Source organism: Corythoichthys intestinalis, chromosome 3 (genome assembly GCF_030265065.1).
Source record: "Corythoichthys intestinalis isolate RoL2023-P3 chromosome 3, ASM3026506v1, whole genome shotgun sequence".
NCBI classification, from domain to species: Eukaryota; Metazoa; Chordata; class Actinopteri; order Syngnathiformes; family Syngnathidae; genus Corythoichthys; species Corythoichthys intestinalis.
The window spans coordinates 44,530,023-44,543,003 of NC_080397.1; the positions used below are offsets into that span (position 1 = coordinate 44,530,023).

Sequence of the window (12,981 nt, forward strand, 5' to 3'; positions counted from 1 at the left end):
GTGCAAGTGTTTTAGCTTTTGTTTGATGTGGGTTCCATAATGATGCCAGCTTGGGCTCCATTAATACTCGCCACATTGGTAACAAATGTTCTGTGGGTTATAAGAAAATTTATGATTCAAATGAATTCCAGGCACACACATTAACACATAAAATTGATCATTCTCCACTTTAATTGTGTTTCACATTCAAGAGTTTCTCTAGTACTTAACACCAATCAGGTAGACACAAATACACAAAGCCTGAACACTGAGTGTTTCCCCAGAGCAAACTACCGCATGCTTGGACAGACAAGATTGTATTTTCAATTTTACAAATCAATTTGTGACAGGAAACTTCAAATGTCAAGTTAATCCAAAGCTGATTTTTCTGGCTGATCTGTACATTTCACAGACACGCATTGAGACACACATTTTCAAATATTTTGCTGGGTGAGATGTAGGGGACTACTGGAAATTAATTCTTCTTCTGACCAAGATATTTTAGAACATTCAATTCTTGGTAGGCACAATTTTTGTACACGTAATTTTTTGCCCGAGTGCAGAAAGTATGGTGTATTAAAGAATAGCAAAGCTGTTGACTCCCTTGCCGATATTACAATAATAATAATAATGATATACTGTAAATAGTAAAGATGTCCCGATCGATCATCCCGATCGATCGGGTCCGATCACGTCATTTTCAAAGTATCAGAATCTGCAAAAAAATATGTCGGACATGCCTATTTTAATATATATATATATATATAATTTTTTTTAAATTAAATCGTTTTCTAATTGTATTTAACGTTACAGACAAAATGTCTTATACTCATCCAGAGTCTTTGGTTTTGGCTTATAGTAGGGCTATCAAATTTATCGCGTTAACGGCGGTAATAACATTAAAATATTTAACGCAATTGACACATGCGCTGCACAACCCATTTACGCATTGTCGCGTTCAATCTATAATGGCACCGTTTTACATATACGTAGAGCTAAAAGGCAATGTCAAGTGAGTAGAGAGAATTTTGGCAGTCTTTGAAGCCTTTTTTTAATTGGCTAAAGCCTTACAATCCCTCTCTCAACAAATAAAAATTTCGTGGGAAGCAATGTGGGGAAAGAAGGTAGTAGTTGATCTTTTTCTTAACACCCTATGTTTTTTCCCAACGCAGAGAAGATATAGCAATTGGTACCACTGCGCACAGTCATGGTTGCACTTCACATCATGCATTTGGGCAGAGGTTAAATGGCTACAGTATCATTTACTGAAAGCTCAACAAATACACTAGATGGTAATATTTAGTCACAATATACAAAGTCACATTTATCCTTTAAGAATTACAAGTCTTTCTATCCGTGGATCCCTCTCACAGAAAGAATGTTAATAATGTAAATGCCATCTTGAGGATTTATTGTCATAATAAACAAATACAGTACTTATGTACTGTATGTTGAATGTATATATTCGTCCGAGTTTTATTCATTTTTTTCTTAATGCATTGCCAAAATGTATATGATCGGGAAAAATTATCGGGAATGATTGGAATTGAATCGGGAGCAAAAAAAAAAAGCAATCGGATCGGGAAATATCGGGATCGGTAGATACTCAAACTAAAACGATCGGGATCGGATCGGGAGCCAAAAAAAAAACATGATCGGAACAACCCTAGTAAATAGTAAATAAAAAAGCGTTTTTTTGTCACCTTAATTTATAGAGACCTGCGAACAAAGGTTGTAGGAGACCGGCCATATTGTCTAACCAGTTCACTCACGCAAACCATGCTCATGTTTTTCTAATTTCCTTCTTAATTTCAATGTGGAGCATGCCCTTTTTCCTTTTTTCACCATCTGCACTAACCTTTTTAGGACCCACGTTGATTCTCTCACAAGAAAATCCGCCGTACGTCCGTCCTTCGGGAAAACAATGAAATTGTCGGTCATAAAAAGTCATATTTAGAGCATGTCGTCATACGCCAAGACAAATGACGAGCCAAATTTTATGTCGAAGTACTCCTGTATTTTGGAAGTCTTTCCAGAAAGTAGTTGTTTTATATCTGCAAAGGTGATCCTTATCACTATTTTTCTTCTTCCATGTCTTCTTTCTTTTCATCTGTAGGTAGATTGTCAGGTGATTTAGGGGAGCCCTCAACTGTTGATTTTTTTTTTGTGGCCGAGCGTGCTGTCTAAAGCTTTAAAAGCTCTGCTCCAGAATAAGTCTATAAAGTAATATGTACAGTGACTATAAAACCGCATGAGTTTGAATGTGATTGGTTAGTTCTGAACATAGCCGCATATAAAATGATTAGAAATCGTGTTCACTTATGTTCAGTTTTGTTTTGTTTTGATTAAAGCTGAAACGAATACTCGAGCAACTCGAGTAACTCGAGTTTAAAAACTGATCCGAGTAATTTTATTCACCTCGAGTAATCGTTTATTTTGACAGCTCTAAGAATCACGTTTTGCTCGGACTACTTTTAATGTGGGACAACGCGCTGATGTCACGTGCGTAGAGGAAGAAGCAAAAAAAAAAAAAAAAAACACTGCAGCCGACAGCCGCTACAAACAACGCCGACGTTGCTAAATACTAGCCCACACGATGCTACGTTGGTAGCAGGTAGCGTCTGATGCGTCACATAGAGATCACATGTATGTTGAACTACATGCGAAATGACAAAGTCAGCGGCGTTAGTAAACAGCCGCCATCTTAAAGCAGTAGTGCGCTAATAAATAAGATTAACGTTACTGTCACTAGCTCACATAACGTTAGCCCTGCGGAGGGCTAGGTTTTCTATTAATTATGACCACTGTCGATGCGTGGCTAACGTGTCTTACATACAGGTTTTAACATAACATAGCGTTGTGGAGTGATGAGGGTGTAAAATAAAAACTTAATAATGCTAACTATCAATTTTAGCTCAGTAGTCATTGCTGGATAAAACACCAAGTAGCACTGCTCCAATACAGCCTGTATCATGGCAAGGCAAGGCAAGGCAAGGCAAATTTATTTATATAGCACAATTCAACACAAGGCAATTCAAAGTGCTTTACATCACATGAAGACCATAAAAATCACATTTAAATCAACACAACGTAAAAACCAAGACAAAAGATTGCATTTAATCACAGATTAAAAATAAATAAATAAAAATAAAACAAAAATAAAAATAAAGCAAAAACTACTACTACTAATAATCATTGAAATCAGCAATAGAGATAAGCACAAGAGGAATAGAAGGCAGGTAGATTGAAATATATAGACATACATTTATTTTGAACGCTGCAAAAACTCAAAATCCTATCAGGACTTACAGTTTAGAGTAACTTAAAACTAGAATTTAAAAATGACTTGACACAAATAGAAATTCAATTGAAACACGTGGGAAAAAAATCCTAACTTTTAAGTGATGTGTGTTATTAAGCGTAACGGCATTTTTAGGTAAGAAATATACACAAAAAAATACGCACACATATAATATATATATATATATTTTTTTAATAAGATCTAAAAGTTTTTTGAGTGAAAACAGTGAATATGTCTTTTTTTTAAATTCTAGTTATATCTGAGATGCAATTGTTGGCTGTTTTCAACAACATACATCGAAAATAAAGACATTGACTGACTGAAAATGGTTCAAGATTAGATGAAATGTCTTGTTTTCTCATGTATATTTCTAATTGCTCTTCACCTAAAAATATATTTGTTTTATCCGATTACTCGATTAATCGATAGAATTTTCAGTCGATTACTCGATTACTAAAATATTCGATAGCTGCAGCCCTAGTTTTGATTGGAGTTGGACAGATTATTGGTCATATTTGATGTTGGACAAGATTTAACATTCGTTTTTCTTGATTTTGTTTATTTGTTTATATTTATATATCTAAAACCTGGCATTTGAAGGGGCGTGTGCAAACTTGTTGTTATTACATGTACATAATGGGGACACCACTGTGGCTGCTGTGCTCAAATTGAGCCCAAGTCAGTGAGGACATATGCTGAGGCATTAATCTGCTAATAGAAAAGAAGCCACTAACAGCTTGTCTCGCGCAAAACTCCTAAACTTAATCTTGTCAACTTTCTGTTCATCTTCTCTAACTGTGGGCTTTATTGTGAACAACAGTCCTGTCACTAAAGAAACCTTGTCCGTGTTTAATTGTGCGTTGTAAAATGGAATGATAGCATATGGGGGCATGGATAACATATATGGGCTGTCTTTTTCCCCAAGCAGAAACACACAAAGTATGATAGCTTCTCTTAATGTGTAGCATAGTGAATTACTTTTCTTTTTTGCATCATTTCTTTCTTCCTCCTAAGCATAAAGACATGAATATTTAAAAGTACATCAAACAAGCGTTCATAAAATATTAAAAGGCTTGAGAAACAAGAAAAGCTTTTATCCTCTCTCTCTCTCTCTCTCTCTCTCTCTCTCTCTCTCTCTCTCTCTCTCTCTCTCTCTCTCTCTCTCGCTCTCCACACATAGATGCAAATCAATTCAATACCAGTTCAATACCATTCAGCATGTAGATTCGCTGTACTATCAAGAGTGTTGTAGAATGTTAGACTGAACAAAATGCACAACATATGCTTGACATTTTAGGAGGCCCATATAATCCGTGGGGATTGGGCCCTCAGAGAGGCGTTCTCAAAATTTGCATGCACTTTAGGGAGATTGTTTTTGACTGGAGGACCTGAATGGCACTGTTCAAAGGGCAACGCTTTCTCCTCCTGTGCCGCAGCTTTTCCGTCTGGCCAAGAGCTAGCTACGCTAATCGCCGTCGAAACACCTCGAAGCTGCTGTGTTTTTAGAAAAGATCCTGTTAAGCATGAATTTAAAAGAAGGTTGTGTAAGGCTAATATATGGATTTCCCCCACTTTATTTTATATTCCTGATTGCAATAACATGACCAATCTGGCGCTAGTATTTTTGCAGCTTTGTTCTTTTATACTATTTAGGTGATTTTCCCCCGCAGGAAGTCAGAGTAGTTGCCAGATGGCTCTAACATTTACTGGAAGGCCGCTTGTGAGGTAAATTCAAAGTGTGCCAGAACAGGGACAATGTGGAGGAAGCAGCAAAAGAGCTAAGCGAAGCATAGCAAACTGCAATATCCATGTATTGTTGTTGTTGGGTGTTCTTTATTTTAAACGTATTAAATATTTTTTGACAACATATCATCAGTTCTAGGTGTTTATGGACCATTTCAAGTTTAAAACATGCCCCTGATCAAATAATTTGGGGTAACAGAACCAATGTTCCCTCTAATTATTCATGTGTCTGAGCAGAAACATAAGCTCCCTGAGCACACTGCAGACCACAGTGAGCAACATCAAATGTGTTCAGGGTGGCCACACACCAGTAACACGCCTGTTCAAAACCTTGGATCAGAGCAAATTACATGGCTTATTTAAAGAATGAAATTACAGCATTTTTCATTAGTTTACTTTTAATTTAATTGATTTGCCCCACAACAAAGGAGGGAAAAACAAAAAAGAAAAAGAAAAAAAGAAACCCAATGCTACTGCAAACAAGGCTCAACTAGACATCTGTCACACGGACGGATAATCATTTTGCTCTGTAAGCCCTTGTACAGACAGCAAACTCAAACAGTTGATAATAAGTGTTGTGCTAAATCTGTAAAAACATGGAACTGGTCAATTGGTCACTGAGTGCCCTGGACAAGATCTACTCTACAACGCGACCAGAACCTGGACAGCTTCCATGTCCGGGCAACACTTTTAAATCTGGATTTATGGAGGCTAGCTGGGGAAAATGGCGGCCGCTGTGTCTGACCACACTCGAAGTTGAGGACATCGAGGACCTGTTGTGTTATTTTGACATGTATGGTTTAAAACAAAAAAAAAAACAAAAAAACTTTGTACCATTGAACATAAATAAATTTTCACAGCATATTTGCAAATTGGAACATCAACATGAATATACTGTAATGTTAAAAAAATAAAATAAAATAACCCAAAATAAATAACTGAAATATTTTAAATAAAATTGAAATAAATAGAAGTTATAGACGAAACCCATAGCCACAGATCAAGTTGCTCAACATTAGAACAGGAATCCTTTGTAATATTGAACTGGACTTCAACAATATATGATCAAATTGATTTTATGTAAAACACATATGAATACTACTATTAATAATAATTAGTTGAATATTATTGGAGAGCGAGAGTGAGAAACAGAGCCTGTGTGTGTGTGTATGACTGGTATCATTATTTACACATTATACGCACACACACCCTCTCTTAACACAGAAAGTCGCCAGAGAGAAAAAAAAAAAACACATCAGGCTGTATTATGAAAATGTTATTCTGAACAGATGTTTACAACTGTAGAAGACTTAGCAAAAGTAGGCTAATGGTAGAGAGGAAAGTAGTTAGCCGTCTTGGCATGCTAATTACCCACGTTGTCTGCCTCATTAACAAGCTTACATTAAAGTATTTGTTTAACTATCGCTAGACACACTAAACACGCTGGAGTGGATTCTTGTAGCTGGTGGGAAACGTTCATTATAGCATTTACTCACCTTAAATTTTGTGTTAAGTGACGAATGATGGTCACGTAAATGTGAAATCATGTTGGAGGTACTGCTGTCCGTCCTCCTCTAAGCTGCAGCCGTCTGTTTCTTTTCAGTAGCCAAAGTACTCCCATACTAGCAAATGTCTTTTTTTGGTGTGGGGGGGGGTGTATTGAGGTGTAGTGTCACCGGCAGACACATGACAGAGCAACAACTGGAGCGGGAGGGGCGAGCGCTGCCGCTCCAGCCCACGGATTCCTTGCTGCATTTTTTGAGACATAAAAAAATAGCTAATACCGTACTTCGGTATGACAGAAAATTGTAACGGTTTTGAAACCGTGATGTTTTCATACCACGGTAAACCTTGAAACCGGTAACTGGCACATGCCTAACCAGGACATTCCTCTGCAGTGTAAAATCACCTTTTCCTGCCTTTCATTTGTGTGTGACACTTTCACTTTGCAGTTTTCATCAGTATCCCCAAATTAGTATTCACATATTGTAATGAAAATGAATTCAAACCAATCCATGTTTGATGAGAAACACTGCATGAATTGAGTTGTTGGATTATGCTAAAGTTGAAGTTACTGTACATTGTGTGCGTGCATGTGATTGCGCGCGTGTGAGTGGAACTGCATGATATGCTGTGAAGGCAGTGGGAGATTAATGAAAGAAAAAGCAAATCTTACACGGCACATTGATTCTGTCATATTTGCGGCGCTGTTTCACTTATGCATTCATTCTTACGCTTGTATTTGCAATATATTAATATACTCTTGTCTATCTGAATCCTCTTTAACTGTCTGTTGTGGAATACAGGGTAAATGAAAAAGATGCCAATTTCTTTTTGAAGCAAATCTTATTTTATGCATTTTTTTTCTCTCCCAGTCAGAGAGCACCGCTTGAGAGAATAAAGGCAAAGACCTCTAGGAGCGCATATTGTTGGCTAAATCTAATCAAAGAGGGAAGTGCTTTTAAATGTCTTTTGTTCCCCTGGGCGGAACATTTGTTGGCCTCTCTGCTCTCACCGGTGCGTCCTGCCCAAACTCCACCGCAACCAGATTCAATTATTATTGAACAACTACTCTGTCTGGAGCTTCCACCATGTAATAATCGTGTTTGGACAAAGATTAATGCTCTGAATCACATTTTTATTTTCTTGCCATTTTCAATGAAGTTGTGATGCAAGTGAAGGGATATCTAATTGTTAAGAGGGCAACAGTAATGGAGAAACTGGTCGTCAGTGGGCAGTGGGAGATGAAGGAGGTGAACGAGTAAAAAAAAAAGTAATTACTGGTCTCTTTAAATTCAATGTCATGTCTCATTTTTGTTAATCCCCCTGGCCCCTTTCACTCTCAGGGTTTCTAACTTCCTAACGTAGAAGCTTGTAAAGACTAATGAAAAGGGCTCCTGATTCTAATGACAAATTAGTTCATGTGTCGCTTTTGAACACTTTTCGCAGGGTTCCCGCGGCGTCTTAAAAACTCTTAAGAGCATTGAATTTATTAATTTCAATAAAGCGTGGTGGAGTAAACAATCCTTTCGCCTTTGGGTCAAACCAGTGACTAGCACTGTGTTCGAGGCTTTTTGCATCGTATGCTGACAAAAAAAAAAAAAGATTCTGCCAGGTACAATGAGCAGAAATGCACTAGAGTCCCATGCTAAATCGTCCAAGCACATAACCTCCATGAGAGGAAAGAAACAAACTCCCTCCATTGCCGGCGTTTTTCAATCTGCCTGTATAAGGCAGCCAGTTGCTCACGAGCCTGAAGAGACAAAAGCTAAAGGTAGCCAGCAAGCTGCTAATGTAAGCGAAGCGATAGCAGCTAACATTAGCTGCTAGTGCTGCAGCCCCCCCTGCATCCCAGCCTAGCTACGATTGCTAGTGAAGTTGCGAGAGTGGATCTACGCACTTCATTTGCAACCATGAAAGCATGTGGTTACACGAGAGTTTGACATGACGCTCGCCACGCTAAATGCTAATGCTAACGAGAACGCCTCTACTCGGCCTGTGGTCGTGTCGCGTGAGTAACCTATTCAATACGCTGCATTCTTACATCTTGCACACATTCCACATTCCAACTTTCGAGAAATAACACAAATTAATGAATTTTGTTTTTCTTTGTCGATATGGCTGTGAAATAGGTATCAAGTTTTTAAAAAGTTGTCTTTATTAGGTCTTAAAAATTCTTAAATTTAACTTGAGGAAACCTGCAAGAACCCTTTTTTGGCTGGTCCATTGTCTTCAAATGCAAACCCTGTCCAACAGCGAACTCTTGTGGTCGTTTTGCGACATGGTTTATTGTTTTCTTGCCAGTTCATTATGGCTGCACGAAGTCTCGGGCTGATCATGTTGTGCTTATATGATCCTTGGACAAGATTTGTCCGTAAGTATGGTTGTTGTAAAGAATGTACATATTATGTTAGTAAGCGAAATGTTATATTTTTTGTATGAGACGCTTTTTGTTTATGTTTAGTGAACCTGTATAGCGTGCTAAGCTAACGTTGGTGCTAATGCAATGCTTGTGTACTTTTTTTTTGTAGTTTCACTACGGTCTAAAGAGGACAGTGGTTTGAGGCCATTTTATTAATAAATTAGATGAAAAAGGAAGAAGTCTGATTATTAAGGCGTCGTTCACTAGCTGTCTAGCTTTGGAAAAAGTAGACGCTTCGGAGTGAGGACAGCATAGACAGATTTAAATGACAGTAGAGTGAAATGCCCACTACAGTCCTTATGTACCGTATGTTGAATGTATATCTCCATCTTGTGTCTTATCTTTCCATTCCAACAAATTATTTTACAGAATATATATATAATTTACAGAAAAATATGGCATATTTTATAGATGGTTTGAATTGCGATTAATTGCGATTAATTACAATGAATTAATTTTTAAGCTGTAATTAACTCGATTAAAAATTTTAATCGTTTGACAGCCCTAATATATATATATATAGGAAAGATAATTACATGCAATGACACTTTTCGGCCATTAGGAGGGGCCTTGCCCCCCTGGCCCCCCTTAAACTCCGCTTATGCCCCAAAAATGACAGCTTTGAGCTCTCAACATTGTAAATTATTAGCGTGTTATATCGTTATGGGCAGCCCATTCCTCATCTTCTTCATGCTCGCCTGCTGTAACTGTTTACTTCAAGTATTTTTTTTTTTTTTACAGCGACAGTTTGCTGGCTTTCGGTAGGATTTAGTGGTTTGGCTTGAAAACACAGAGCTGGATGAAGTTCAGTCTCTGTGTGCTACTGTTGGTAAACTTGATCAGAATCTTGTATTACGACTCACTTGGCCAAGGACATTTCACTTGTTTCATATGTTAAGTTAATGAAGTAACATGATCCCTCAAAAGTCAGCACTATTTTATGTTCAAGCTGTACTATTTTCCACAAAATGAGCAACAAATCCTGTTGTAAGTCAAAATGTGCCATGAAAATGTCACGCCTCTGTTTTCCCATAAAACTGATCAATTTCAAAGCGAAAGTGGGAGTTGGGCATATTATTTGATGAACAAGATCATAAAATAAACTAATTAGATTGTATTAGTTTTTTCATCATATCCTGTACAATTTTCATGAAAACAACAGGAGATTATCCCATCAAGAGTTAGGTTTTGACTATTCCAGAAAGATGTAGTCTGCCAAGTAGTTTATGTGCTACTGAATCATTATTCTGTCAACACTGTGAGGAAATGACAAATGCAGGTAATTTCTATCTGATTCGGGAACCATTAAACATCCTCGTATATGGCACTGGTACACTACTGCAGTAAAAAAAAAAAAAAATCCAGAATTTTACCACTTAATCCAAGGGAATATTCACTTGTAGGTAGGAGTGGGAACCTCTTGGTACCTCACGATACAATACAATTTGCGATACAAAGCTCACGATAACGATGACCTGACGATACAACGATTATCGATACATTGGTCAGGAAATCATTCTCGGATATTCTACAAACAACTAATAAACAGAAAAACAAGCTTCTGCTGTGAATTGGAATGAGTTTATCATTAGCAGACGTCCAATCCATTTGAACTGGGAGGGTGGCAGCGAATGAACATTTGTTTATTCGCTGCCATCCCTCCCATTTCAAACGGATTGAACGTCTATGGACGTCAGTGGCAGCCAATGCCAGGCAATGAGGTAATTTCAGGCCATTTAAGGTCATTTACTTGTTGATTTTCAATTACTTCCTGTTGATTTTGGGGTATCTTATGGGTCTCCTCCTGTTTGAGTTACGGAACAGAAAATCGGACAGAATGACTGTGACTGCTCTGGTTTCGAATGAACGAACGTTCCCAGTCTAAATGGATTGGGCGTCGAGCACCGTCAATGCAGCTTTAGAATTAACTTAGACACTATTATGGTGGAAAGTTTTGGTTGCAACTTGTTGGGTATTTTTTTTTTAGACATTGACACCTTTTCAAAACGATATCTCGATTCTTGGCAGAAGCATATCGATAACCTTTTGGGATACAAAGTATCACGATATATCACCATCTTGATATTTTGTCACACCCCTACTTGTAGGTATAATGGACATTATTCGTTGAAGCATTTATCTATTATCCTTTTTCTGTTATTTGGAGTTTTTTTTTTTTTTTTTTTTTTTTTTCAAGGACAGCTTCATGTTTGTCGGCAAGCTATGTCCCAATCTGTACTACAGGAAAAAGACACATTTTAGAAACCTAAACTAACAATTACTCCCAATATGGCAACCAGCCTGTGTGGAATTAATGTACAGTGGGGCAAATAAGTATTTAGTCAACCACCAATTGTGCAAGTTCTTCTACTCGAAAAGATTAGAGAGGCCTGTAATTGTCAACATGGGTAAACCTAAACCATGAGAGACGGAATGTGGGAAAAAAAAAACAGAAAATCACATTGTTAAATTTATAAAGAATTTGTTTCCAAATTAGAGTGGAAAATAAGTACTTGGTCACCTACAAACAAGCAGGATTTCTGGCTGTCAAAGAGATCTAACTTCTTCTAACGAGGTCTAACAACATCTAACGAGTCTCCACTCGTTACCTGTATTAATGGCACCTGTTTTAACTCATTATCGGTATAAAAGACACCTGTCCACAAGCTCAGTCAGTCACACTCCAAACTCCACTATGGCCAAGACCAAAGAGCTGTCGAAGGACATCAGAGACAAAATTGTAGACCTGCATCAGGCTGGGAAGACTGAATCTGCTATAGGTAAAACGCTTGGTGTCAAGAAATCAACTGTGGGAGCAATTATTAGAAAATGGAAGACATACAAGACCACTGATAATCTCCCTCGATCTGGGGCTCCATGCAAGATCTCACCCCATGGCGTCAAAATGATAACAAGAACGGTGAGCAAAAATCCCAGAACCACACGGGGGGGACCTAGTGAATGACCTACAGAGAGCTGGAACCACAGTAACAAAAGCTACTATCAGTAACACAATGCGCCGCCAGGGACTAGAGAGCATTTGGATGATCCAGAAGAGGACTGGGAGAATGTGTTATGGTCAGATGAAACCAAAACAGAACTTTTTGGAAGAAACACAGGTTCTCGTGTTTGGAAGAGAAAGAACACTGAATTGCATCCGAAGAACACCATACCCACTGTGAAGCATGGGGGTCGAAACATCATGCTTTGGGGCTGTTTTTATGTAAAGGGATCAGGACGACTGATCTGTGTAAAGGGAAGAATGAATGGGGCCATGTATCAAGAGATTTTGAGTGAAAATCTCCTTCCATCCGCAAGTGCATTGAAGATGAGACGTGGCTGGGTCTTTCAGCATTACAATGATCCAAACACACAGCCAGGGCAACAAAGGAGTGGCTTCGTAAGAAGCATTTCAAGGTCCTGGAGTGGCTTAGCCAGTCTCCAGATCTCAACCCCATAGAAAATCTGTGGAAGGAGTCGAAAATCTGTGTTGCACAACGACAGCCCCAAATCATCACTGCTCTAGAGGAGATCTGCATGGAGGAATGGGCCAAAATACCACCAACAGTATGTGAAAAGCTTGTGAAGAGTTACAGAAAACATTTGGCCTCCATTATTGCCAACAAAGGGTACATAACAAAGTATTGAGATGAACTTTTAGTATTGACCAAATACTTATTTTCCACCATGATTTGCAAATAAATTCTTTAAAAATCAAACAATGTGATTTTTTTTTTCCACATATTGTCTCTCATGGTTGAGGTTTACCCATGTTGACAATTACAGACCTCTCTAATATTTTCAAGTTGGAGAACTTGCACAATTAGTGGTTGACTAAATACTTATTTGCCCCACTGTATTTATGTTAAATTTTGTCCAATAATCAGTGAGAATTCTGTTAGGATAACCAAAAGAGACAAAATGAGGGACAGGTGCCTGATAGCTGCTGATTTGGTATTGGATACAAGCAAAACGTGTGTAATAATTATGTCAGTTAAAATGAAAGTTTACATTACTGAAAGGTTTGTTTCACTTC

The 12,981-nt window shown here is 37.9% G+C and overlaps 1 protein-coding gene across 4 annotated transcripts in view; it reads left to right on the plus strand.

The window, feature by feature from the left end:
* Positions 1 to 12,981, plus strand: part of LOC130912956 (tetratricopeptide repeat protein 28-like) — a 511,674-nt gene that overhangs the window by 336,675 nt on the left and 162,018 nt on the right. The window lies entirely within an intron of this gene.